Below are 25,977 nucleotides of genomic sequence, written 5' to 3'. Positions count from 1 at the left end.
CCTGAACAGTGTATGAAGTAGACTGATTTTGCATGCCTGCATCTACTTTGTTTAGAGAAATCAGGTCTGAGGGCCCATTTTCTTGATCAGCAGCCCATACAAGCTGGGATCTACAAAATTCCAAACTCCTGGAGAAGGAAGGGATTGATGCTGGTTTTATTTGTTGTCCAGTGTGACCTAGCATGGACAGGTCCTTAGCTCTACAAAATTGTTCAGAGCTACATTTAAAAAACACTCTGAGCTATTCATCATGTCCTGGTAGTCAATATTTAAGACCATTGTGAACTGGGAACTGCACAATGTGCTCAAAGCTGAGTGAGGTGGTGGTAGCTGTGGAGGCTGTAATTGGTCTAGATTTTACACACTTTTAGTCTTAACCCTTCACAGGAAAATCTGTGAACTCTGACAGCACATAAGCCTATGCCATTATCCTTTGTGTGAGCTAGAATCTGGCCATGTTTTTATGCAGGTCGTGCAGCAAGAAAAGAGACTCAACTGGCTTCCACAGTGGTTGAATTCTGCTGTTTGAATAATTCATACCCAGAAGACAGATGGATCTTTCCTAATAGAACATGGAAATTATTTTAGAAGATCTCAGCATAGCCAACAACAATGGATTATGTCCCTAAATACACACACCTGAGTGATGAAACAGTGAGGACAGTAGTATCAACAGAGCTCACATCTGCCTTGGGCTACCCCAACCATGAAGACAAACAGGACAGCATAAGCATAATGAGTACAGGCATGGTCAGTGCACAGCTAAGTTCTTCTCTTTTACAACTAGGCTGTTCTTATCTCCACAAATACCTCCTGAGTTAAGAACCTATAACTCAGATCAAAGAGCTACTTCACAGAACTCAGAAACTCCTGCTGTGAAAACAGATGTATGTAACATCTTCTCCTTAAAGTACTTAATATATCGTACTATATTTGACTGTTATTTCCCTTCATCTTCTCATTGGTATATGTGCTCCCAGCACCTCACCACGTTCATGCAGCCAAAAAGTCTCTCTACACTGACTTGCAATGTATAGGTCAAAGGAGAAGGAAGCCGCTGTGCACAGAAAAATGGGCTGCAGGAAAATGGATTTAAATTAACAGGGCAAGACAGGGAATTCTGGAGGAACAGGAGCAGTGGTGAAATATGAGCAGCACTGAGTAGCCGTGAGAAGCTCAAAGGTAATACAAACCATGAAAACATGGATGTCACTTGAAGGGAGGAGAGCATAATAAAACAATGGTCAGAACTGTGCAAACAAAGCAAGGTTTGAAAAAAGATCAGTTGTCTTAGGTTTGAAACTTCCCAGTCTATCAATGATAGTACTCACACAAGACATACCATCAATGACAGTACTCGTACAAACTGTAATACTGTACTAGTTGAGTGCAATGTTTTTCTTCTTTCTATAGTATTTGTGAAGTAGCTATTTTAATACCTGTGAGACTGTTATTCCCATTCTATGGATAAGAAACTGTGTCACAGAAAAACAAGAGCAGTCAGAAGATGCAAGCAAGGCAGAGAACTGAGCACAAATCTCCCATATTTATTCTAATAAACCTAACCTTCATTATTGTCTTGCTCCAAATCCAATATCCTTGCTCTCAAATTTAAAATATTCCGTACAGACTCCATTATAAAGCTTAGGCTGTCTTGGCATCTTTTTTGCTACATCTTTTGTTGATCATGTGCTCTTCCAAGTTCCTTACCAGGAAAAGAATGAGCCACCAAGATGAAAAATCAATGTGCAACAGAGTGAAAGGCCCAGAAGCAGTGGAAGAAGCAAGCACTATTGTGAGGCTTTCAAGAAACTTTTGAAAGCATGGAAATGAAATACAATAATTAATCAATGCAAAATCAGTATTCCCCAGTGCCACCTAGTTTCCTTTCACATGGAACACCACTTTCACAAGGTGTTAGCTCAGTCCCTCTTGGAGCTAGCTACAGTTTCTAGAAACGTTTCAGAAGTTACGCAAAGCTTTACAACTTAGAGGAAAGAAGTAAATGTACCACCTTCTGATATTTTAAATTCAAGATCAAATAATGATTAGGCCATCCTCAGCTATAGAACAATGCAAGAGTCTGCAGAAAAAATTATGCAGCCTGTGTTAAGCAAGATATGATACTAGATAAACCAGTAATCCCTTCTGGATTCAAATCTTATAAACTGAACAGTATCTGGCACTGTACAATTGTCATAGATTGGTACTGCAGCATTTTTCTGCATAGGCTTTGACCAAGTTATTATACTACATTAACAGTCTGTTTCTGTCGAGTGATGAAGAGATTAACCTGCCCACTGTTACTAGGATGCATGGAGAGGTGCGTCTGTAACTCAAATAACCAGTAGCTCTGATTGCAGTGCTAAATTCTGGGGTTGCATCCATGCAACATCCCAAAAGTCTGCTTTCATCTAGCAGAATCTGCCTGGATTCAAGACGGACAATTAGACAAAGTGTATCAGCAATGGATAGAAAAAGCAGAAATGCTTAAGAAGGAGCAAACATGGTAAGTATCTAGTAGGACTAGAAAAGTTTGCCTGGAATAGGATCAGATCTTGAATACCATTCATGGGTGCATCACTTCTGCTTCCTATACTTAGACTGAAGTCCAAAATTTGAGCAAAAAAAACCCAAATTCATGCAATGTTGTTCTAGACAGAACAATGACATTTACATGAAGAGAGTTCCGATCGGTTCCCTAAGGAAAATGAAGCGTCAGAGAGGAAAGACAGTGGAAGAGCCAACACTTAATGCTAGTATTTGGAACAGACATGTAAAGAGACAAGCCATGGATGGTTGGAGGCACAGAAACTGAGCAAAGAGATTGATGATGGAGTTCTGGCTGGAGAGCCAGTGGGAATGAGAAGGACATACAGAAGTCTGGGAATCCGGGAATCCACCCTTGAGGAACGAGGCATGAAGACATACAGACACTGACCGTAGAAAGGCACTGAAGACAAGGAAGTAAAGAACAAGTACTGTGCTCAGGGTAAAAAAAAACAAAAAACAAAAAACACACCACCACAGTACAAGAAGCCGGTGGGAAAGTGAGAACTAGAACTGTTCTGCTGGAGACATAGGATTGGGTTATACTCAGAGTTATAACAGATGAAGAGAAAAAGGATTGAAAAGGTCATTGAGAATCACACAGAGAATCAATGCCTAAAAATTCTTTTTGGGACTTCTGGGAAGCAAATTTCAGTTTCTCATGATTCCTGTGCCATCAGTAAATATCTTAGAGTCTGATGGTAATCAAAAAAGTATCTTGTATATTACTCCAGCAGTAGTTCTCACAGAATATTATTCCATGCATCTCCTTTAATAAAAGAATGGTACGAAATGGTGTGGGGGATTTTAAGGTTCCGAGTATCTCATAATTCAGATGGGGGTTAATATATTCTTATGGGTTTCTATTTTTAAAACAGTAGAGTGCACTCTCTCCCACCCCCCCACCCTCATTTTTAGAATACATTTTTATACATGACCAAATCAAAAACAAAGATGTCAGTAGTGCCAGGTTGCCTATACAACTTAATCTTCTCCTGCCTTGTGAATGGGCATCATGATGGAGACTAATGGCATGACTCATATACCATTTTTCCCACAATACACCTGCCTCATACAGTGCACAAGATGGCCTTGCTGTAAGGATGAATCAGAACTGTGTAATGAAGAAAGTTCATTTGGTGAAGAATTTTGAAGAAATGCACTAAAAAATAGGACAGTGTTGCAAGATGAGAAAGAATGTTTAAAGTAATTGGATGTCAGCCTAGGCAGTAGGATTCTATCTTTTCTTGCCTTAAAGTTCCCATTGTAGTAATTCAAACTAGTTTTTTTACAGGTGATCACTCAAAGTATATTCTTTATTTTCTATGTGACACTGAGATGAGGCACTTGAATTTGCAAAAGTGATGAATGCTCAGAGACACAGCTGAAAACAGGAAGACCTGAGATGGAGAAGTCCTATACAAAAGTAAGGAGTCAAGGCTTTTGGACCCAAGCACCTTGTAGATGAGTGGCACCTTTTGAACACAGGTCCTTTGGGCCATGGTTTTCCAGCCATAAAACAGAAGTTACACTGTCTTCCAGTCTCAGAGGCCCTGCAGTAAAACTAATTTCATCTTTGTTCATCACTTAGGTGCTATAGTGATGATCACTAGGAAAATCCTAAAAGGAAGCTAATAATAATTAATAATTCTGTTTTCAGAGCAGGGCTGAAATACTCTGTAGTAAAAAAGGCATGGGGCCACACACAACAATGCCAAGAAAAGAAAATATTGAATGGCTGAACTGAATGAGGAGAAAGTCGTATTAAAGACTTCATACTGCATATGCGTGGGGGAGATGAAATAAACTTGCCTCAACAAAGTTATTTCTGGCACGTATTAGCTTTTGCATGTTTGGGCTATTTAATGTAGATTTTATTTTCAATATATAATATGAAATAACTGAAGATCGTGTTGAGATCTGATTAAAAGACATGTATTAAGCACCTGTATTTTATTCATCTACTTCAAAACAGAATTTACTTTTTGCTATTGGAATGAGTTATAACAACGGGAATATCGGAATTACTATTTCATTACCAATTATTCCTATTTTCTACAAAAAATTTGGATGCAGCTTTTAGCCAAAATTTTCCTTTAGCATCATAAACAGCAAAAAAGGCAGGCTGAAGTATAGGGACCATCCTCTTTGTAATATGCTACAACACAGTAGTTCCTGCTGCCCACCACTGTCACTTGAACTAATTAAACTACATGAGTTGAACAATAAATTTATGACTGGTTCTCACAAGAGTATATTCTGCTTCCATTAACTTCAATGTGGTTCCCAGGACCACAGGATGTCAGATTGCTAATAAATGTATAAAAAGGAGGTGAAGAAGGGCCAGGTTCGGTGAATGGCCATCATCAGAGAGTGAGGGAGTTGCCCTGATGGGGTCTGTATAGGACACAGGACACCATCTATAGCGAGATATTTGTCTCTTTCTACAAATTCTCTGAGTATTCTCACCAAAGGCTACTCCACTGGGTCTTCATTATTTACCTTGTTACTGGGCTCACAATTTAAACAGACTGCCTGCAGCTTCGTAGGAGTGAAAATAAGAACAGGAAAAAAATGACTGTCCCATGAAACAAACCAGTATTTAGTCATTCTTGTTTGAAAGTAAATGCAGACCCTTTCTGGTGGCCACTCCCTTATTATACACCTTTCTTGTTTACATTGAGCATACGTTTAATGTGGTAATATTCCCTGAAAAGAATCAGTTAGTTAATCTCTACAGAAGAATTTAAGAAAATCATGTAGACTCCATATGACCCCGAAGGGTCTTCCTGTAAGAATTAACCACTGACTTTTTGCAACTCATCAACTACTCTTCCAGAAAGCACAGCTTCTTTGAACTTAGTAAAACAGATTTAAATATTAGGATATTTATAAATATTCATAGAGGTAAAAGGAAATGCCCAGAAATGCAAGCGCACATTTAACAGATTTTGTGAAATGCTGCAACAAATTATTTACTTATCCCGTTTCAATTTTCAGACAGGTTGGACACACGATTCCATGGCAACTTCTGTGCATCCCCTTAGATGTCCACCTTTACCTAACACCTTCTAAAATCTGAATGATAATTCAAGTATTTTCTTAAGTTCAGTATTCTATAGAATCTAGAAGAATTCTTCTCTAACAAAAGAATATTAACAAAAGATAAAAAAATGTATAGGCCAGGATAAACTGGTTGCATTACTTTGCTGTATATATGGCTTATACCACACCAGACAATGCAAAGATTGCAAGAGGGTGGTACTACAAGAAAGAAAGCTGAAGATTAAATTTAGACATGTACATGCCACCACTGTCAAAACTTCCAATGCAGTCAGTGGATATCTAGTCAAGTCAGGGCAGCCTAGAAAAGAGATTCAGCAGACCAGTCACCTACTGTCCCAACAACACTGAATTAGGGAACAAGACACCTGCGCTTTGGAATCTTAACCTTGAAGAAAATATCACACCAAATTTTGAAAAAAAGACATCACTTTCAAGTTTTGTTACACAGACTACTGGGCAAAAGATGCTGAGACAAATAGCCAGTAGGACCTTAAGAGATGTGAAGCCAAAACACGAGTATTTCTATCAGCACTGTTCAAATACATACAAAACTAAGCCAAATCAAACCTTCACCTCCTATTTTTGATATGGATGAGGTTTTGTTTACGAAAACCACAGGCTCCTCATGTGCATATGGGTAGATATATCTGTATATCTGATTAAGTGGCTTCCATTTGAAATATTCTGTCATTAAAGAATGACTACGCCTCTTATATCAGCATGTTGACTAGAGATCACATCTTGTTCTCTGGGTCCATTCCTTGCTTTCATTAGCTCTCAAAGATATGACCCATCACTTTTGTAAACGGTCTGCCTTACCGTGGCTCAAAGGAATTATGTGCCTTGCTGATGAATAGACAGGCTACATACAAGATTTTGCTTGTCTAATCTCTTATATGAAGAACACCGCCATTTTGCATGGCCAGCTCAGCGGGTGCTTCAGAACATGCCCTTGTAATACACATGTTCGTAAACTTTGGAAGGTTCAGTTCCTGTCACTCCTGCATCACTTACTGTATGTTACTACTTAAACTTTGGATTCCTTGGCTTTGCATTCATAATCAAATTTTAAGATAAAGTACTCGTTACCATGGAAATACTTTTTCACCCTGAAAATTTTATCACACAGACTTTTTTTGGGTGTCTACAAACTACAGTAATCATCATTCCTCTATCATAATTACTATCCCTTATTTCTTAGCAACCTTTAGGTATCTTACACAACATACACTCAGCAACAGACTTGCAAAGGGCTCCAGTGGCAGAAGAATTTCAAATTTAAATAGAATATTTAAAATGTAAATAAAATTTCACCCCTGTTTTTTTAACTCCTTTTCACCCCATCTTTGTATTTCAATTTCAGCCATACATTTTATTGCATTGGTCTTATTTTACATACTAAAAACATGACTATTTCAATGATTCTGACAATTTTACAGTGCATTTTGCAAGTTCAAGTTCACTTCGCACAGTCCTGGTATTGCTGTCTTTGAAGTTAAATGCAATTGCTTAATACAGCCATTTAGATCTTACTATATCTATAGCAAATTGTTTTCAGGCTGATCAAACAAACATGTTCTATAGCTATGAATCTACTTTTACCTCTAATAGTAAGACAAACTGAATTTACAGTACTTGCACTTAGAAAGCAATTTTTATTGCTGTTTACACATTTGAAACTACTATAAATGAAAACATAAATACTGTAACTCTGAGAGACTGGGAAAGTGAGGTACAGATATTTAGTCAACATTTGCATCTGATTCAACTTAATTTCATGTTTTTATCTGTGGAATCCATCGTAGTTCTGCTCCCCGTTACTTTTGAAAATCATGACACCTATTTAAGTGGCAAAATACAGATTTCGCCAGAAGGAATCACTACCTGAACACAGATAATGTGTTGCAGAGCAGAAATTAGAACACTGGTCTTATAACTTTATGTTTCTTGCTTAATCTCAGACAGTATTTCTGAAGGCTGAGGAGGTTTTGCATTTATTTACTGAAGTATATTTGAGATTATTTTTGGCATCTTTACACTGGGTCATGAAACAGCATGGTTTGGCACCTGCTAGCCTCACTAGCAATCTGCTTACTCCAGGCTGTCATCCTTGTGCTACTCCTGGATATGCATCTGACAAAAGTCTTGCAGGTTTGCTGGGATCTGGAGTTTAGCAAACAATGGGAGAAGAGCAGCATATGAAAAAGCTGCATAGGTGTTCAGGTGTTTTAGAGGGGCCTTTATTTGTTGATTTCGTATTTAAAATATACAATAAATACTGTTGTTTGATCCTGTATGTTCCATTTTTTTGCTTATGGTTGATACTTAAAGCAAACACAACCAAAATAAAGCAGAGATCCTTTCCACAAAACTTATTTGTTAGCACTTGAAAATACTCATCATGGGGACTCTCAAGTAGACTGCACTAACCAGCTCATCGAGTGGGGTTTAGTGAAACCCTGGCACCAGCATTAACGATTATCATGGGGAAACAATTTAATCTACTAGACTAAATTAACTGCATATCTTCATTCCTCTGCCTACTCGCAGAGATTTCATATTGAGGAAAAAGTATCTGGTTCTGAAATGGTTTACAAGGACCAGTCAAAACCATGGCAAGATCCTGTACATACAGATTATTAGCAGAGACTAGTAAAAAAAATGATACTACTGTGGAACCAGTGGAATAACTGATGATAGATGTATACAAATTACATTCACACAAAGTTTACTCAGTTTTCACATCTTAAAACAGTAAGTAGGAGAAGGTGGGGGTGTAATTTTTTTAAATTTATCACCTTGTGACTATGACCATGCACCTCCACGCAGTGAAACCAGGAGCTCTGAAGGAAAAGGTGCTTCCCGAAGAGTAGGATATTTTCCTGACTTTGAGCTCTGACTTAGTTCCTATAGACACTGAGTTCATTTCACTTAACTTTAGATATATGCAATACAGGCATCAACATCTAAGCTAATCCCTGGGTTTCCTTTATTCTCACTAGTAAGGAATATGCTATTCTACAGTCTGATTCACCTGACCTATTTAGATGTCTATCTTCCAAAGAGATGAATCATGCCCTCAAAGTGTCTGTTTCTCTCCATTGACTATAAAGGCAGCCTAGCCAAAGACAATTTAGATATAAAAGACATCTACATTAGGACAGATAAATTTCACCCCAGAAGCCATGAAAGGGAGCACAACAAGAGTGAATGCTATTTTCAGCAGTATTTAACATCTGTATGGTTTTCAAATAGAAATTGATCCACAAGGTCATCTGGGGACAATACTATTGAGAGCTGTGATGCTGGTTTTGGCTGGGACCGAGTTAATTTTCTTTGTAGTAGCTAGTATGGGGCTATGTTTTGGATTTATGCTGGAAACAGTGCTCATAACTCAGGGATGTTTTCATTACTGCTGAGCAGCGCTTACACAGAGCTGAGGACTTTTCTGCTTCTCACCCACTCCAGCCAGCCAGCAGGCTGGCAGGGCACAAGAAGCTGGGAGAGGGCACAGCTAGGACAGCTGACCAACTGACCCAAGGGATAGCCCATACCATATGACATCATATTCAGCATATAAAGCTGGGAGAAGCAGCAGCAAGCGGGATAAATTTGCAGTGACAGTGTTTGTCTTTCCAAGTCACCATTCTGCATGATGCAGCCCTGCTTCCCCGGGGATGGCTGAACACCTGCCTGCCGGTGGGAGGTGGTGAATGAATTCCTCGTTTTGCTTTGCTTATGAGTGCAGCTTTTGCTTTACCTATTAAACCATCTTTATCTCAACCCACAAACTTTCTCACTTTTACTCTTCCAATTGTCACTCCCATACCAGTGAGTGAGCAGCTGTGTGGGGCTTAGTTGCTGTCCAGGGTTAAACCACAACTGCTGAGCAGCAATGCCCTGCCCTGTCCCAAACCACAGTGTAGCAGCTCCCTCTGGAAATGCACATGATGACCATGAAATGGTAGTGTTAATTCCCTCTGCACCTTCCCAAAAATGTGTTTGGAAGAAAAGAGGAAACTTTTTAGAGTACCCTTCTTTCTTTAAATTTTGTTTGCAGTAACATTAATAAGGACATACTACAGAGTTATAAACTGTATTTGTATACAGAAAGGACCTCTGAGTTTCAAAGAAACTGCACATGCTTTGTCTTCCCGCCATGCTTTTGAAAAGCTTTTTTAAAACAGTTTCTCATTATAGCTTTGGTTGACTGGGAAACCTTCTGTTGACTTTAGCTGCTTACTGGGTCAGATCCTTTTCCTTGGCATTTAGTGCGCTGAATATGAATGTATTGCTGCAGAAATGTACTTCTGTACCTCTTCTGTCTCAGGGTATGAAAGTCATTTTTTATACATAGGCTTGTTAATAAAAGCTTTATTTCTACTGTATAAAAAGCATAGTTCTGACCTAACTCAACCCTGATCCAAACCCTATTTGATCAACGAAGTCTTTCTCTTAACTCCACTTGGCTTTCAAATTAGTCTTCTGTGTCTTTCTTGACATCAGAAGGAATACTTCAGTTAGATATAGCAGCTAAGCAATACACAGTCATTCATGTGAAGTGGAAAAAAGCAAAATATGCATATGTGCTAAGGTTTTTTTTCCCCACCAAAATTTATTGCCCAATATTCATAAAGACAAAAGAATCATTTAAGATCACATAACAAAGCTAAAAACTGGAAACCGGTCGACACAAAGCTACGTGATAACCCTTGTTGATAAAATTGTTAGAGTAGCAGAAAAGGAGGGATTCAGCCTTAAGAAGCTGTAATGGTCTAGCAAATTTTTTTTTTTACCTTTTCTAATCCAATTATTCCAACACTTCTTAAGTGTTTGCTACAAAAATTATCAGCTGTATCATCAGATTTCTCTTCAAAAACTTTTTTTAATTATGGGATCGGGATTTATACATGTAGCTGCTAGTGCAGTGAAGAGACCACACCCTTTGGTAGTAGGTTTGATTTTATATCCCAAAGAATTTTCAGGATGATTTAGGGACTAAGTATTCTGGCAGGCTGAGCTATATATCCAATAAAACACAAGGGGTTTTTTTCTTCTAATTCTTATTGGTGATATGACCCTGCCCTGGCATTTTTAGCTGTAACAAAATTTTCTCCTTAGCATGCTAACATCAGCAGCAGCCTGTGATCGATCACAGTTGGCTGGCCCATGCAATATAAACAACTATGTCTGTTTACAGGAGCAGAGATGCTGCCTAGAAACTGCAATTTAAAGAGCCTACTGCTTCATTTTTGATACCATTTAAGTCTGGAGAGAGACAAAGAGAAAGCAGCACGTTATGTGATGATTTCTACTACTTAAATTTAGAGTGGTAATCTATAAACTGTAAATTTAGCAACATGTGACGTTTTGATTGATTAACTTTGCTTTTTCAGAAGGTCATATTAGGAAGACTTACACTGCTAAGAGCAAACATGAACTTGTCATCATGACAGTATATTTGTAATACTCTGTCTGAACTAATGTAAGGCATTATTTTGCTTTCTGCATCCCTGCCATTCCATCAGTATCCTTACATAAGAACAGTATGATAGAGATAGAGAAGTAGTTTCTGCTAGTGAGAAGCTAAGATTTCTGACTATTCAGTTAAGTGGGGTAACAGACACTGGAAACATGGAAGGACACCTGATTCTGCTTCAAAAGCAGAGAAAATACAGTCACAATCCCCAATCCATAGGTCTTGCTGAATTTTGCTCAATACTTAGCTAAGTGTCTTGCAGGAAGTTTGTGGCACAGACAAAACCTGAACTCATCTTTCCCAACTCTAAGCTAATTCTCTAATTAATGGACCAGACTTTTCTCATTCCCTCAGGCCCTGTAGAAGAAGCAGGAAGAATATAAAGCTGGCTAAGAAGAATGTTGCATACCAGGGATTCCTACACTGCCTAATTAGGATTGCTTTACTATGTCTTTTCACTATCCTGGCAGGGCAAACCAAATAAAGCAGCAGGGATAAAGTGTCTTAAAATCCCTGATCTATGACATTGTCCTTTATAGGTCTGCATGTCGTAAGGGACCACAGCATGCCCTGAAGATGTAAAGTAACTGTATTAAAAAAAATGCTTAAGATGCTGTACCTTTTGGGGTCCATAATATATTACAAGATGGAGTAATAATAAAATTAAAAAAAAATCGAAAAACTGCAAAATTTAATTTTTTCATGCACAGCAAAAACTACACCAGCAGGGTTTAGTCTACAAACTTACGCCCTTGCAGAACTGCAAAAGTCAATAAGACTATGAGAAGTTCTATTTGTAAAATACCAGATGTAAAGAAGGTAAATATTTCAATTTGGACTTTGGGACTGTTGATAACTGCTTATGAGTTCTCTCTTACTTTGTGTTGGGGCAGGATTGATCATTCCCCCCCACCCCAGTTCCTTAACTGTCTTGTTCTCTGGAAAACTACAACAGAAAGATCCTCTCGTGAATCCACTCAATTTTCTTATGCACATTACTCCAGTTCTCAAACTTCAATTTATTTTTTTTTATTTAGCAGCCCACCAAAAAGGACTATACAGACTTCTCAGGATCCTAAAGCACAGCACAAGAAGTTCTATGACCTCAACCTGTCCAGTTGAGAATCCATTTAATTATGCCTTGCATATTCTCAGCCTACCTTCACAGATTTTACTGCTTTCTTTTTATTATACTTGCATTTCAAATTACTATTGCTTTCCACTGTGATATGCTGTCTTATCAACTCATTACAGTAGAATGGCAAAAAATAAATCAGATTAAATATAGGAGAAAACTTACCTTTATTTTTCCCTACAATAACTTAATTACTATGTAATGTAATTAACTAATGCATGCTCCATCTTATTTTAGTATAGAATTCCTGAGCCTAACTACATTTAAAACAGCTATCATCATCAAATGAATCAAGTCAGTAGACCAATATATGATATATGTGTCTTCATATTTTAAACATTATTCAGCTTTCAATTGAAATTTCCTGATTTTCCTTGAAGAGAGGGGCCTATGACTATTAGCGGAGTTTATTCCCCTATTGCACTAAGTATTCTGATGTATTTTGGGGAAAACACAGGGCATATGAAGGAAAATAATAGCACAGTCGTGTCCTGCTATATTAGTTAATAAAGGTCTGTAAAAAATGGCTCCCCAACAGCTGCTCAGCATGGAATCTGATACTAATGTTTTGAATTTCTGGGCAATGCATAGGTTTTCCAAATAAGAATGCAGTAAAAGAAATAGGACGCAAAAAAAAAATCTGTGATGAACACCAAGGGAACACCATTTTCTTTATATCCCACATATGTGGAATGCAAACATATCCAGCATTTTGCACAAACTTGCAAGCAATGCTTAAGAAAAATGCATTCTTGAAAACCTAAATGAGTTTTATCATTACCAGCCTCTGAATTCAGTTCATCCACATTTCGTACACTAACACACTTAGTTTATACGCTCATTTGTTTTTCGTGCCAGCATATGATAACTACAGTGATTGCCTAGAGGGAGGATGACACCAGAGAAAGCCATACTTCATGGATAAATATATATACAAAGAAACAAATAGCAAGTTTTCCAGTCTATTCATCCTGTACAGCTGATTCTACTGTTACACTTTAATGAAACAGAAATTCCTATTTATTTAACAACTAATATCAACTCTGATTTCACAATAAAGAGAATGCCAGTGCATCCAGGTCCAACAGGATTCAGGCAGTCATTCCTGCTCTGTGTAACTTCAGCAGCAAAAATAATATATCTAATTACATCTAATTTAACTGCAAATTATTCTTTTAGCATGAATTGTCTGTTTAAAGATAATGCACGATGGAACTCTTAGCTGCATCCCAGAAGTCACGCAGCACCAAGCAGATAAGATCACAGTGGTTACCAGGAGTAGCAAATGGGAAAAGCACTACAGGAAATGAACTCTTGTCAATAATCTCAAGAGAGTGCTATATTTAGGTCAATTGTACCTGAAATCGTTTGGTGGGGTAATTGCTCTTTGGTACAGACTCTGCTCTCTGAGCCTGTCAGAGTGCTTGTAGGTCCACTGGATTGGATTCACCAATTTTCTTCCAGACTCATTTTCTAAAAGAAAAAAAACACAAAACAAAAACAACAAACAAAAACAAACTTTACTACAGGATAGCAATCTTACCAGGAGCAGAGAAAACTATGTGTTATTTCAGCTTTTAAAATCAGGCTTTCAATAAATGCATTTAATACAAAAAACTTGTTCCAATATCCAACTGATTTCCTGTTTTCTAGAACAGAAATTTATTCAATTATTCAAAGGTTTTATTTGGCCCTGCAAAGACCTTCCATATCTGTTAAGTATCTAAGTGATCTTTTGCTTTTGCTGACCAGTTAATAATCAATGCAAAATTAGAATTGTTCTTAAATCCTGTGATGTACCCCAGTGCAGCATTACTCAGGCTTTAATCCAGGTTGAGTCCTCGTCTGATAATACAGCTATTGTTTAATAATTTAAGATGATTTATGCATGTATTCAGAGGAATGTGATAAATTCAGTTTTAGGAAACCAACCTAATGAGCCACATACTGACCCTTTACAGCAGTTGGTTGGATTCATACAGCTATCAGAAAACAGCACCTAGTCCTCCTCTCATATGATTTCTTAGAAGAAATATAATATACTGCTTTGATAGCACAAAGTCTCCAGCAGAACTGTTCCTTCTTCACATTAAAGAGTCAGTATTAATAAGATGAATTTTAAAGTAAGGCAAAGCCTCCTCTAGCAGCTATTCAGCATGTGTTTACCTTGTACACAGACAGATACAGCATCATATTTGTAGTCATTACTCAGGGCTTGTGATTAGTGTCTACCGTAATTAAAGAAAATGTCATGATGTAACTACACTGCTGAAGAATAGAAATGCACTTTTTATTTTTAAAAAATTACAAAGGGAATAAGATACTCTGCTGAAAGCTGCAGTAGGTGCATCAGTTATTTTAGCTATTGTTTTTTGTGTAGAACTTCAAATTCAAAGATACTCATTAAACTGAGTAGATGGCAATAACAGACGAAGTGTTAATGGGGCAGCAGTGGAGTGTGTCAGGAAAATGAAGAGACCCTGAGGGGCTCACCATGCTGTTTATGCTCAGCTAAATTCAGCAGCATTACCATAAATCCTCTAAAAGATACTGTACTCAATTTCTTACATGCCACTTCTCAGGCAACAAAATATTCTACAAGATTAGAAAAGGGGGGGGGGGGGGGCGCGGCGGAGATTAAAAACTGTTTTCTATTAGGCAAACCATTTCCATGTAAATACACTAAGTAGCATTCTATTATTACTTTTTTACAATTCTATAACAAAGAGGGTCTTTTAATCTTCAAAACAATATGTGAATCTAAGTTAAAAAATTCTGAAATTGTACACAGGAACGGAGCCTTTTAACAAACAAATAATTTCATCCATAAAATTATTTTTTAATTTAAGGATCAGGGTTCAGTATCAATTTGTCACATACATAGTTCAATGGGCTAAAACACAATTACACATAAACCAAATAACTTTTCGCAAAACTCCAGAATTCTTAGTTTCTAGTTTGCTTTTTTTATTATTATTATTATTCTAAGATGACATTCTGAGGGAATAAATTCATTTTAGGAAATATACATGACCCAATAATTCACTGCTTAAAAAGAAATATCTTATATATAGTTCTGCACGCATCTTCATGGTGACCTTAATGTGCCTTTTCTCTTTAACTTTAGAAAATACCTTTTCCTATGTAAGGATAGATGGATTTATTGTTAATGAGAAAATGGCTGTACCACATAGCGTAAATTACAAACTCAGCTGCAGGTAAGAAATAATTATTGACACAAAGGTACCAACGAATTGTGAAATGCTTCATATAGCCTATTTTTCTATTTTTGTTTAATCGGTATATTGATACTCCCCATTTAGGAGTCGCGGGGTGCGTCGCGGACCGTACGCTGCGGCTGCGGAGCCGGGGTTTCAGCACCAAGGCCAGCGACCGTGCGCCGGCAGCCGGGGCGGGCCGCGCCGGAGCCGCCACGAGTTCATGCCGATAACCATGGACTTCCTTTTTTCATGATTGAAAGCTTTTATTTCTGGAGGTAGTGTAAATAAGAGCATGTGCTCTGTCTATCCTAATTTGGTGCTGTATTTAAGACATGTTTAAAAATTAAAATACTGGGATTTTTTTTCTTTTTTCTCCCATGACATTGTGTTGAGGTCTGCTTACGACTTTTGATTATTTGAAACAAGGAGAATTAACTGATCAGAAAATGAATCAGTTGTTCAAACATCTGAAGACAGAGCTAAGGGGCTACCAGTGATGGCTTCCACTACACACTCCTGACCCTCCATTTCAAAACTGAAAATCTGATACCTGACAGCACTCTTGTGTTTGTGGGAAATACTGCCTCAATATCAGCTTGACATGCACATGCAGCCATAGGCAACTTGCTTGCACCTGAGAATACTGGAACAATAAAGTACCCACAGTTTTCCATTAAAATTCTGCTAATGATAAAAATGCTTTGTTTCAGGAACCCAAACAAAAAGTTCAACTACCCTTGTGGAAATAGAAGTATTGGGTACTTGTAAGAGTCTAATATGGAGACTCTCCTTACTGTGTAGCCCCTAAGAAAAGCATATTTTAAAGACAGATTAAAAGACACAGCCTCTGAGATACCCTAAGCAATGCACTTAACAGCAGAATGGCAAAAACCACCTGGAATGGATACTTAATCCTTATGAGAAGTAGATATTTACGCAGCAGACAAGAAAATTCCTACAAAATGTTAAATTCCAACTGATGCTGAGAACCAGCAACTCCCACAAAGGTAATAAGGAGTTCCCAATTCTTATTGTCCCTGAAGGTACAGAAGAAAAACTGAACCGATAAAATAAATCACAAGGAAGCGTCCAGCTCTACCTCACTCTCACATAAACATCACCTGCCTTTAAGAGGTTGTGTACTTCCTCTAGTCTGAATATTTCAGCAGTAGTGGTTACTTGAGTTGTTTCTTGCAGTAATTTAATTTGCTTTACTGTTTTTTCAGGGAAAGATGAAATAATTACCACTGTTTCAAATAGCTGGATAATTTTTAAAAACTGATTTAAAGAACTGAATTAATATTAATTTCTAGGAGATATTTGTGATTATGGACAGACTTCAGCAGATGACAGCTTACATAAACTTACAGACACTAAAGTCATGATTCTGATTGTTCAGAATATTGTACAAACAAAAATACAATGGGCCTAGTCCTGCTTCTGCTGGCATTGGACAGACTTCTGTCACACTTTTTAACAGAAACAATGTCATAAACTCAACCCCTAGAAACAAACATTAAGTCAAAGGTCAAGAAACAAAAACAATCTGTTTAAAAACATTAGCTGAATAACAAATAAAGTACTTTTTCAATCAGAATATGAAATTCTGAATCCAACTGTGAAAAAATAGAATGTAAGGTGAAAAGTTGTCTTCCCTATCATTACATATTTGGTGTATAGCCTACTTCCATCAAAAACACATTTAAAACTACAAAGGAGCACAAACATTTGTAAGCCTTTACGTTAACTTTTATGTATATCCGCCAATATACAGTCTTGGTGCCAATCCTGCTTGGAAATAAGTGTTTCCTAGACTTCTAAAACACTATTATCTATAAAATAAAAAGGATCATTAGGAAAATGTGGTCTGAAATATAAAAATATAGCAGAGTGAATACCCTTTATCAGAGGAAAAAGATATCCAAAGTTGTCATTTGTTACTCTTGAAAATTTAAGAATATCAGCATTGAGAGCACAGCCCATGAGCACCCGTGTTAATACTGGATGTCATGTTTTCTGATATCAAGTGTAGCTTAGGTAGGATTAATGGTTCAAAGAATCAGTAGCTGCCAAACAAGGATTTAAAAATAATGAGGAAAATACACAACTGGCACCGAGGGGAGTTTCTGGAAGGGCTGCATGCATTCCTCAAATGGTGGATAAACAGTTATCTCCTGGCCATAAGGCACAGTGGAGGAAGTGGGAATCAGTGCACTAATACCCAAGTGAAAAACCTGTGGACTTTCCTGGTTGCAGAAAGCAATGAGGATGGTGAAAATACAAGGGAAGTCTTTGCAGTGTGACTTGTGGCTCTTCCAAAGTGAGCAATGTGTCCAGTGCCAGGACAACATGGAATCTGAAAATTGCCTTAAGTAGGAGGATGGCATCCCAACAGGACTGGATGAATCAGAATGTTGTCCTTTATCCTGCACCTTAAAACCCTACTACAAAGCAAATTATATTAGGAGAAAGGCTGTTACTTAAAGCTTCACGTTATGTATATATTATACATGTTACTTAATTAAAAGCTGTTGATTTGGAGGCATTTCAAAAGTCAACAAATACACTTTTGTGTTCAGATTCATCTCCTCAATACAGTGTTACCCAGACAGCCAGAACAGAAGAAAATCAGGCAGGTAATCAAAGCAACTTGCCAACGATTAAACTAAGTTTGGGGCAGAGAACTGATTTGCCTTTCTGGATCTTTCCTGCTGTTTTCTGAAGCAAATCAGTGGTAGTGATGGCATCTTAAGAAATACAAATAGCTAGACAAATAGAAGTGGAAAGAAAATAAATAGCATTAACCTACAGATTATAGACCTATATGCTGCAGACTATGAACTATACACAGAAAGAGTTATTAGCAGATCTAGTTTTACCTTCCTAAACTGACAACTATTGGGGAAGAATGTGGCAAAGTGCCACGTGTTACTGATATGCCTACAATGCCACATTTGCAGCAGAGCTGTTTACACAGCCTACTATGCACCAAGGGCGGCACTACCTAATGACTACAGGTGAAAGTACTGAGTACCTACTGGCTCCTCTGTGGACTAAAACCCAGTTTTACCATCTGTTGTCACAAGTTCAATATTTCTTCTCTCTCCTTTAATCCTTAACTGAAGTTATTTAACAGCAAAACCACCTTTTGAACAAACTGAAAGTAAAAGTACAATACCCAGCATACTATAACATAAAGAGGCATAGAAATAGCCTTTTCAGTACAACAAAAAGCCATAGAGCCTGGTTCAGGAAACACTTTATTTGCCCATCAGATCAATTTCCTGTGTCTCAGTTTGATGGTGACTTAAATGGTCTTATGATGTACCTGAGCCATGTTTTAAAAAAATTGACATATGCCTTTAAAGCCTAATGAGCAAAGATGCATACACATTACAGACACACAGATAGGTAGAGAGTAATTTATCTTGTATCTACCTATCCACTTATAAATAGGAAAGGACAAAGGACATACAGAAGCATTACTACTATTTTGCCATATGCAAACAAGCTTGATTGAACAGTGATTTTTTCATATGTTACTCTGCTGAAATCTGGTTTACTGTTGTCAGAACAGAAAAGACACATGCATGGGGAGATCTTCTTTCATTGTCATACCCTGTAACCCCAACAGTTGTCACTGAAACTGCAAGTTCTTATGTCCCTTGACCAAGACAATTTGATACATTCCAATTGATTCCACTTTAAAATAGTAGTTTATATGAAGATATTTAATGTTAAGGTTCTCAGAACCAGCAGATAAACTATGTGTAACTGAATTAATTGCAAAGGAAAGTCTATGTTAGTGTGATACTGATTTAAAAAAATTGATGTGGAAATCAAAGTATTGAGTTTGTTTTGTGGTAAGACATAACACAAATAAGTATATTAGCAGCAAATATATAAGCAATATTCTTTATAGCACATTATACAAGCTAATGCTAAAATACTAATCTGGACCTGAAAATTACCATTATGTATACTCAGTTGCAGTGATTTACATCAAAGAAAGTACTGCTGTGAATGAAACCTACTGTTGGTTTGTACAGGGCTCATATAGATTTGTTTGAAATACAAATCATTGATCTTTTAGCGACACTTGGCAAAAAAGAAAAGTGTAAATAATGTTTACAAACTGGTCTACATTTAGCATTATATTTAGAAGAAGATAGATCCCAAAATGAAAACTAATATTTGCTACTAGTTATTCATTGCCCTTCAATTATTTTGTCATTTCAGAGACAGCCAAGTCAAAAACTAAACCAATACATGGTCACTAACACACTGAGAATAACTGTGCAGAAGTGTAAACAGAAAGGGTAACTCTCCTCCAAGGCTGACACAGAAAATACTTGAGAAAAATGGATATGGTCCTACTGATTGGATTTCTTTGCAAATTTTTTCTGACCAGATTAGAGCACTAAATTAATCTCAAATTGCATTTACAGTAAAAGTGTAGCCATGACTGTTACTCTCTGATGTTAAAGCATCTTATGGTTTCAGACTATTTCTCAGGTGACATTAGCTCAGAAACCCATTCTTCTTACCTCCCCACATTTCACTAATACTGTCAGGTAAGAGGAAAATAACTGCTACCACTATATAAGCGGTGCCCCAAATGCAAAGCTGGGTTATACTGTGGTTAACTAGACATAGACAAACCAACTGCTACGAAACAACCCAACACAAAACCTCTAATAGCAAACAAACAGGAAAGCAAAATACACTTATGAACATATGTGTTAGGAGAACAAACCCTTGGTGTCCTCTGATGCAGTTACAGGAGACCTCAAATAGTTCATGGGATGTTTTAAGGGGTGAGTTCCTACAACAGATTGATTTCTAATAGTGTCAAAAGTAGAGCAGTAAGGTGGACTGATATATCAGCTACAATGTGAACTGCATATCAAAGAGATGTACTGGCCTATCTGTAGAGTAAGTGTACAGCATTCTTGAATGGAAGAATAATGTGCAGATGCAGATACAGAGGCAGGTGTATGACTTGTCCCCAAAGGTACAAAAATATGTCATTAATAAAATAAGATATGTTTAAAATCCATTATCTACAGCGTTTCACCCTATGCTGCTTGATTTGTATCAAAAGAGAAAACAAGAATCCTTGTCTAGCAGGTAGAGCAGGTGTTGAATAACTTATGGATTAACAGATACTGCGAAGTAAGATAAGCTTAAGTTCTATTTAGATTCAAAAAGATTTGTAATAAGGCCATAACAAATAGAGGTGCTGGCTTACAAGAAGGTGTAACAGAAACCACAGGCATAATCCCATTCATAAATGAAAGGAGGAAAGTTCTGCCCTTTCATCACCTCCCTTGAATAACAGAAGAGCTACTCACATACAGTCATTGTAGTGTCCAAGAACTTTGGGTTTCTCAGTAGAAATAAGTAATTGTTGACGACTGACTGCACAAAACATGCTGTGTGGTGCGAATGAATGTAATGGCCTTTACAGTGGGCACAGAAGAAGCAGAGTCAGGTAAGACACTCTTCCCTTAACTGTAAAACTGTTCAAAACTTTAAAAAGAGAGAGAAAAAGAAAAATATTTCAAAATCGTCAATGGTCTCATGCAATAGCCTGAGCCATGGGTGATACACAGCCAGCTCCCTGCCACATGCCAAAAATTCATTTCACAACAAGCCTGAAAATAGAGCATGAGATGGGCATCCTCTTTCCCCTGGATGTGAAGAGTAGAAGGGAATAGAAAAGACAAAAAAAATTAAGAGCCACTCCTGAGATGATGTCAAAGACCATGTTTTTGTATTGTCAAGCAAAAGACACAAAGCAAAGTAAGGAGACAAGCAAGAGGGAGAGATCAGGGAAGAGAACAAGATGTCTGAGTGTGTTGGGTCACTGAGGCAAATGGGAAAAGTTTGAGGAAAAGATGACAGAAAAGCAAGCATGAATGGGTGTTAGAAAATTAAAGTAGATATTATTAACATTCTTTTTGAGAAAGCTAATGAGATGTGTATAAAAGGTGAAGGTTACAAATAGGGTTAGAGAAGGATTATTGAAGTGAGATCAAGCTTTCAAATAAGTACCAGGGCTAGTGTCAAGAAGGTCACAGGAATGCCTGTTGAACATTTGTCATAACTTGCAATTTTAACTTTTACAATAAAGCATTAAGGTGTTTCTCAACATTAAAGCTGCTGTGTTAGATGCTAATACTGCCCAAAAATGGCCTACAAATGTAATGTTTGATCATCATGCCCAGTATGTCTCAGACCATCACCATAATTAAGGTAACTGTATCAGGCAGCTTAATCTCTTCACCTCAGCAAGTTTCAAAAGCCTCTATTCACTGCCACTCTTCACAGTTCTAGTCCAGGGGCTGTTGCTGTTATTCCTCATAGGTTACTGTTTCACAACAGATTTGCAAAATAGTTAAAATTCTGGGTTTTCTCAGCATGTTCTGCTTTGATCCAGGTCTCATTCCCACAAAGGAAATAATTTTGTAAGTCAAAGATCCTGATGAAGGACACAGAGGATGATGACAACTTGCCCTTTTTCTACTACAAGCCCTGGACGGGTATGGGTTGTTTTGTTACAGGCACTATGAAAGATAATGGCAGGTTCCCCTCTTGGGGCCGAGCTGCCACTCAAACGTCAATGTAAGAGAGGGATCGTTTTGAGAGGAACAAACAGAGCAGGAATGCACCTCAGAAGGCTGCCATAGTGTACACAGGTCCCTTATGTTTCTGCAAGATTATCAGCAAGTGCAAAGGCATCCAGCTGCACCTCAGCTTTCCAGTAATAACTGTAAGAGATGCAATCAGCTACAGACTTTTGTCTCCAACTCTTGAGCCCTAGATATTGAGTGTGATTATTTTCATGGCTTCAAAAGACAAGTGACTCAGACCCAAATCCTCAAAAGTTTTTAATTTCCTAAGAACTTTTGAGGATCTGAACCTGAATGCGTTAAGCGAGATCTACTACGCATGACTCAACCCAAGATGTATTTACAACAGGTTCCATCTTGTTCCCATTCAAGTCAACAACAAAAAAGAAACTCCTACTTTTTCTAAATGACAGCAGCACAACATGCATAAATTTTTATAAGACACTTCGAAAGTCTTCCCTTGTGCTACCCAATTACCTGAGGACTACAGCATAAATTAAAACAACTGTCAGCAGTTTAGATTGATTCTCCTCTTGTTGCCATTTATTAGTATTGATACAGAGTTCTATTATTGAAATGAGGATAAATTAGGCCCTAAAACAACAGGCAGCTTATCATCAGCTTAGACCTCAGATATTTTTTTCTGTGTATTTTGAGTAATCAGCACTACTCTGAATCAAACATTTATTGCAGAAACTCAAAGGACTTCTCACCTAACTTCCTAGAGGTTAATCAATAAACCTAATTAAAAAAACCTGCAACCTTCAATCATTCAATTGCTCAGGACTTTCAGTAATGCCAAATGCAAGGAGGAAAGGCTCTCTACTTGCCATGACTGAGAAGCTTCAGGAAATATAAAAAACTAAGTGCAGACATCTTGGCTTGCCAGACAAGACAGCAGTGTAAAACTGTCTTGAGTCACAGCAGCTATGACTTTTCACGTGCAAAGTCAGTGACAGACTAAACAGCTGTGATACAAAAAGGTCAGCAGGATTCCATAAATGTTTCTGTTGATTCAGGTGCCGGGAAAGATACAACCAAAGCAACAACCTATAGATAGTCACCCGAGCACTACTGTGTTATGAGAGCAAAGAGAAGCAGAAAGGGGCTCAAACAAACATGGTGAATACAAGACAGGCCCAAAGACTTTCAGATGGAGAGGAAAAGGCAGAAGTGCCAAGGCAGAGGAAAGGAAAGGTTATACATATCATGGCATATGATAAGTTATAATGCAAAATTTCAGTATGAAATTCTTATTTACAACACACAAAACACCCTTCATTGAAATCTGTGAACTTGTCAACATAAAAGTCATTACCGATTTCCTTCTAAAGATCTGATTTGTAATTGCCGAAGTATATTTCCATTGTAGAAGCCTTTGTGACTATTTCAAATGTACGTTCATTTCCATTTAAAATAAAACATGCTGTAATGCAAAAAAGTTGAGAAAATATGAGGATTTAAAATAAAAACAAACCTACATTGCCATCAATAAGTATCATTAAACAGCTGCCAATTTTTAAATAGTTGAAAGGTTATGGAGATGTAAAAATATGACTGGAAATGAAAAAACATTTTTTATCTCCTTTCCCAAGACTCCTACTCAAGCAAACAAAAAAGTACAAGAAAACATTATTTAAAAAAAAAGGGGGGGGGGGAGGGAGGGCATTAATGAACTTCAATAACTGTACTTAATCACAAAATCTAGTTAGGAATAGGCTGCTACCATAAGGTAAGACAGGTTGCAGACAGTAGTCCTTTATGTAAAAGCAAATGTCAAAAGAAAAGCTCTAATATTTGGTTGTGGGCTCCCACTTTTCACATAGGCATTTCCTAAATCCATGTTTGATGAGCTTCTCCAGCTATAAATTCTGTAAATTCCCTCTGGAGCAGTGCAGAGTGTGCTTCATGAAAATGTCATCTGCCAGCGCTGCAATTACTCACACTCCAGCAATCATGTGCACAATGCAGAATGGGTCGAATTCAGGTGAGAACGAGAACCAGCAATCAAGCCTCTGGAATTGAGAACAAAGCCATTTTCTTTCATTTGCCATCAACAGAACCATCAAGGCCTTAATTACAAGGCAAGTGTCAAGCCTGGCTGCTGAAAGGCTTATTATTATACAGCTCAGCTTCAAATCAGTTTTGTATTGATGAACTGCAAAAAGAGGAAGCCAGCTTAGCCCCACAAGAAAAGAAACAGGGACTAACTGATTATTTGATTGGCAGGAAAAAACAAGGGCGTTTAAAAATACATTTTTAGACAGAAAGAATTAGTGAATAGCACACCTAAAACCTTTCTCTAAACATATTTTCTATCTCAATAGCAAATCTGGGTGCTCTGGTAATTCAAAAAACACTCTCTTTAATTAAGATCATTGTAGTAGCCACAAACGACACTGCAAAAAGATTCTTTAGGTCATGCATTCTGTTTTTCAGACAGTAATGCATGTTTTGTGAGCATTCTCATTGCCTCTTTGTATCTAATTGCATGTCTATACCTTGAACAGATAGATATTAAGTGAATTAAGCATGTATTCACAAGCCCTTGCCCAACAATTATCTATTTGCATTAGATTAGTTGCCCTCATATTGAACAGCAGATGAGAAATCATCATTTAGTAAGCAACAGGATTTATTTATGTTGATTCAATCTAATTATCAGTAAGCACCACATTATAACTAAAAGCCAAATGTCCTCTCTTTTACCATTTTCTATATAAGACACTTAAGCATTGCAAATAATGAATGAACTGTTAGAACAAGACCTGAATTTGGAACTGTTAATACAACATTACTATTATTGTAAGCCTTAAATCTTTCAGGTTTTTAAAACCATATTCTGATTTAGCCTCTGCATCTCTTATGTGACAGGAGAAATATGTGCTTAGCTCATTGGTCTGCCTTTTGAATAGCAGGTGTATAGCAAGTCAGAAACACCATTTAGGTCAATGAACATTTTACCATCAATTTTATGCATTTTAGCTAAAATGGTGACAACCTTTACCCACTGCTGCATCCAGTAGATATACAACACAAATACATTTTTTCCTCTTGCAACACACCTCACCTCAAAAATTTCAATGGCTTATGCTTCAGCAGGACATTACAGAGTTTGAAATCAATGGCATGAGAAAATAAACTAACACCGAAACTATGAGAGCAACAGTCACATCTCTATTTTGTCATTCCCTTTCACTGTTTATAAGCTTAATTTCTTCCCATGGGATATACAATACATATAAAAATCAAATACTCAAAAGTTAGGAAATAACAGGAAGATAATACCCACTTGAAAATATCCAATATATTTTACAGGAGAAAAAAAGAAAAAGAATTCAGATGAAAAATTGATGGAGATTTTTAGTTTTAAAGGGAAAAACAAGTAATCAGACTTTCAAGCCATGCATTTGAAACATTCAGGCACTTTCAACAGAGGTTAGGCAATGTTACTGTATCAGTTTCTACTTGCATGTTTAGCCACCTAATTATTTTTTAGCTTTTTTTTTTCCAGTTTCCACTGAAAGACAAACACTGAATGACTAATTCCCATTTTGCCGTTGAAATACTCTAGATATAGGAATAGCCTAGAAAACTTTTAAAAGCTCTATTGGTTTCAAATTTCCTCAGTATTATTTTTATTGTTTGTCTTTATATAACTCCTTCTTACCAAAGCATTTTAAAAGACCACCTGACTCATTTGAATCAAGAGCCATCCCTTCCATTTAACGAGATCTTCACCTCTTTGTAGCTCAATTTAGGGTTCTAAATCATAAAATCTATTATTGTAACACAAATATGCGTACAAGTGATACTTTCTTTTCTTAGACTTTTCTTATTTAGGAATCACTAGCAGAACAATGCTTTAGTTCCTCAATGTCAAAAAAGTTT

At 37.2% G+C, this 25,977-nt stretch overlaps 1 protein-coding gene across 11 annotated transcripts in view; it reads right to left on the bottom strand.

The window, feature by feature from the left end:
- MYT1L (myelin transcription factor 1 like) overlaps positions 1-25,977 on the bottom strand; it is a 305,452-nt gene that overhangs the window by 213,625 nt on the left and 65,850 nt on the right. For all 11 annotated transcript variants that reach the window (XM_027787854.2, XM_027787853.2, XM_027787855.2 and 8 more), the window contains exon 2: positions 13,589-13,703. The gene's annotated coding sequence lies outside the window, so the exon portion shown is untranslated. The remainder of the gene's footprint in view (positions 1-13,588; positions 13,704-25,977) is intronic.

The sequence above is a fragment of the Falco peregrinus genome, chromosome 7 (assembly GCF_023634155.1).
Source record: "Falco peregrinus isolate bFalPer1 chromosome 7, bFalPer1.pri, whole genome shotgun sequence".
In the NCBI taxonomy this organism is placed as follows: Eukaryota; Metazoa; Chordata; class Aves; order Falconiformes; family Falconidae; genus Falco; species Falco peregrinus.
This window is presented reverse-complemented; position numbering and strand designations above follow the sequence as displayed.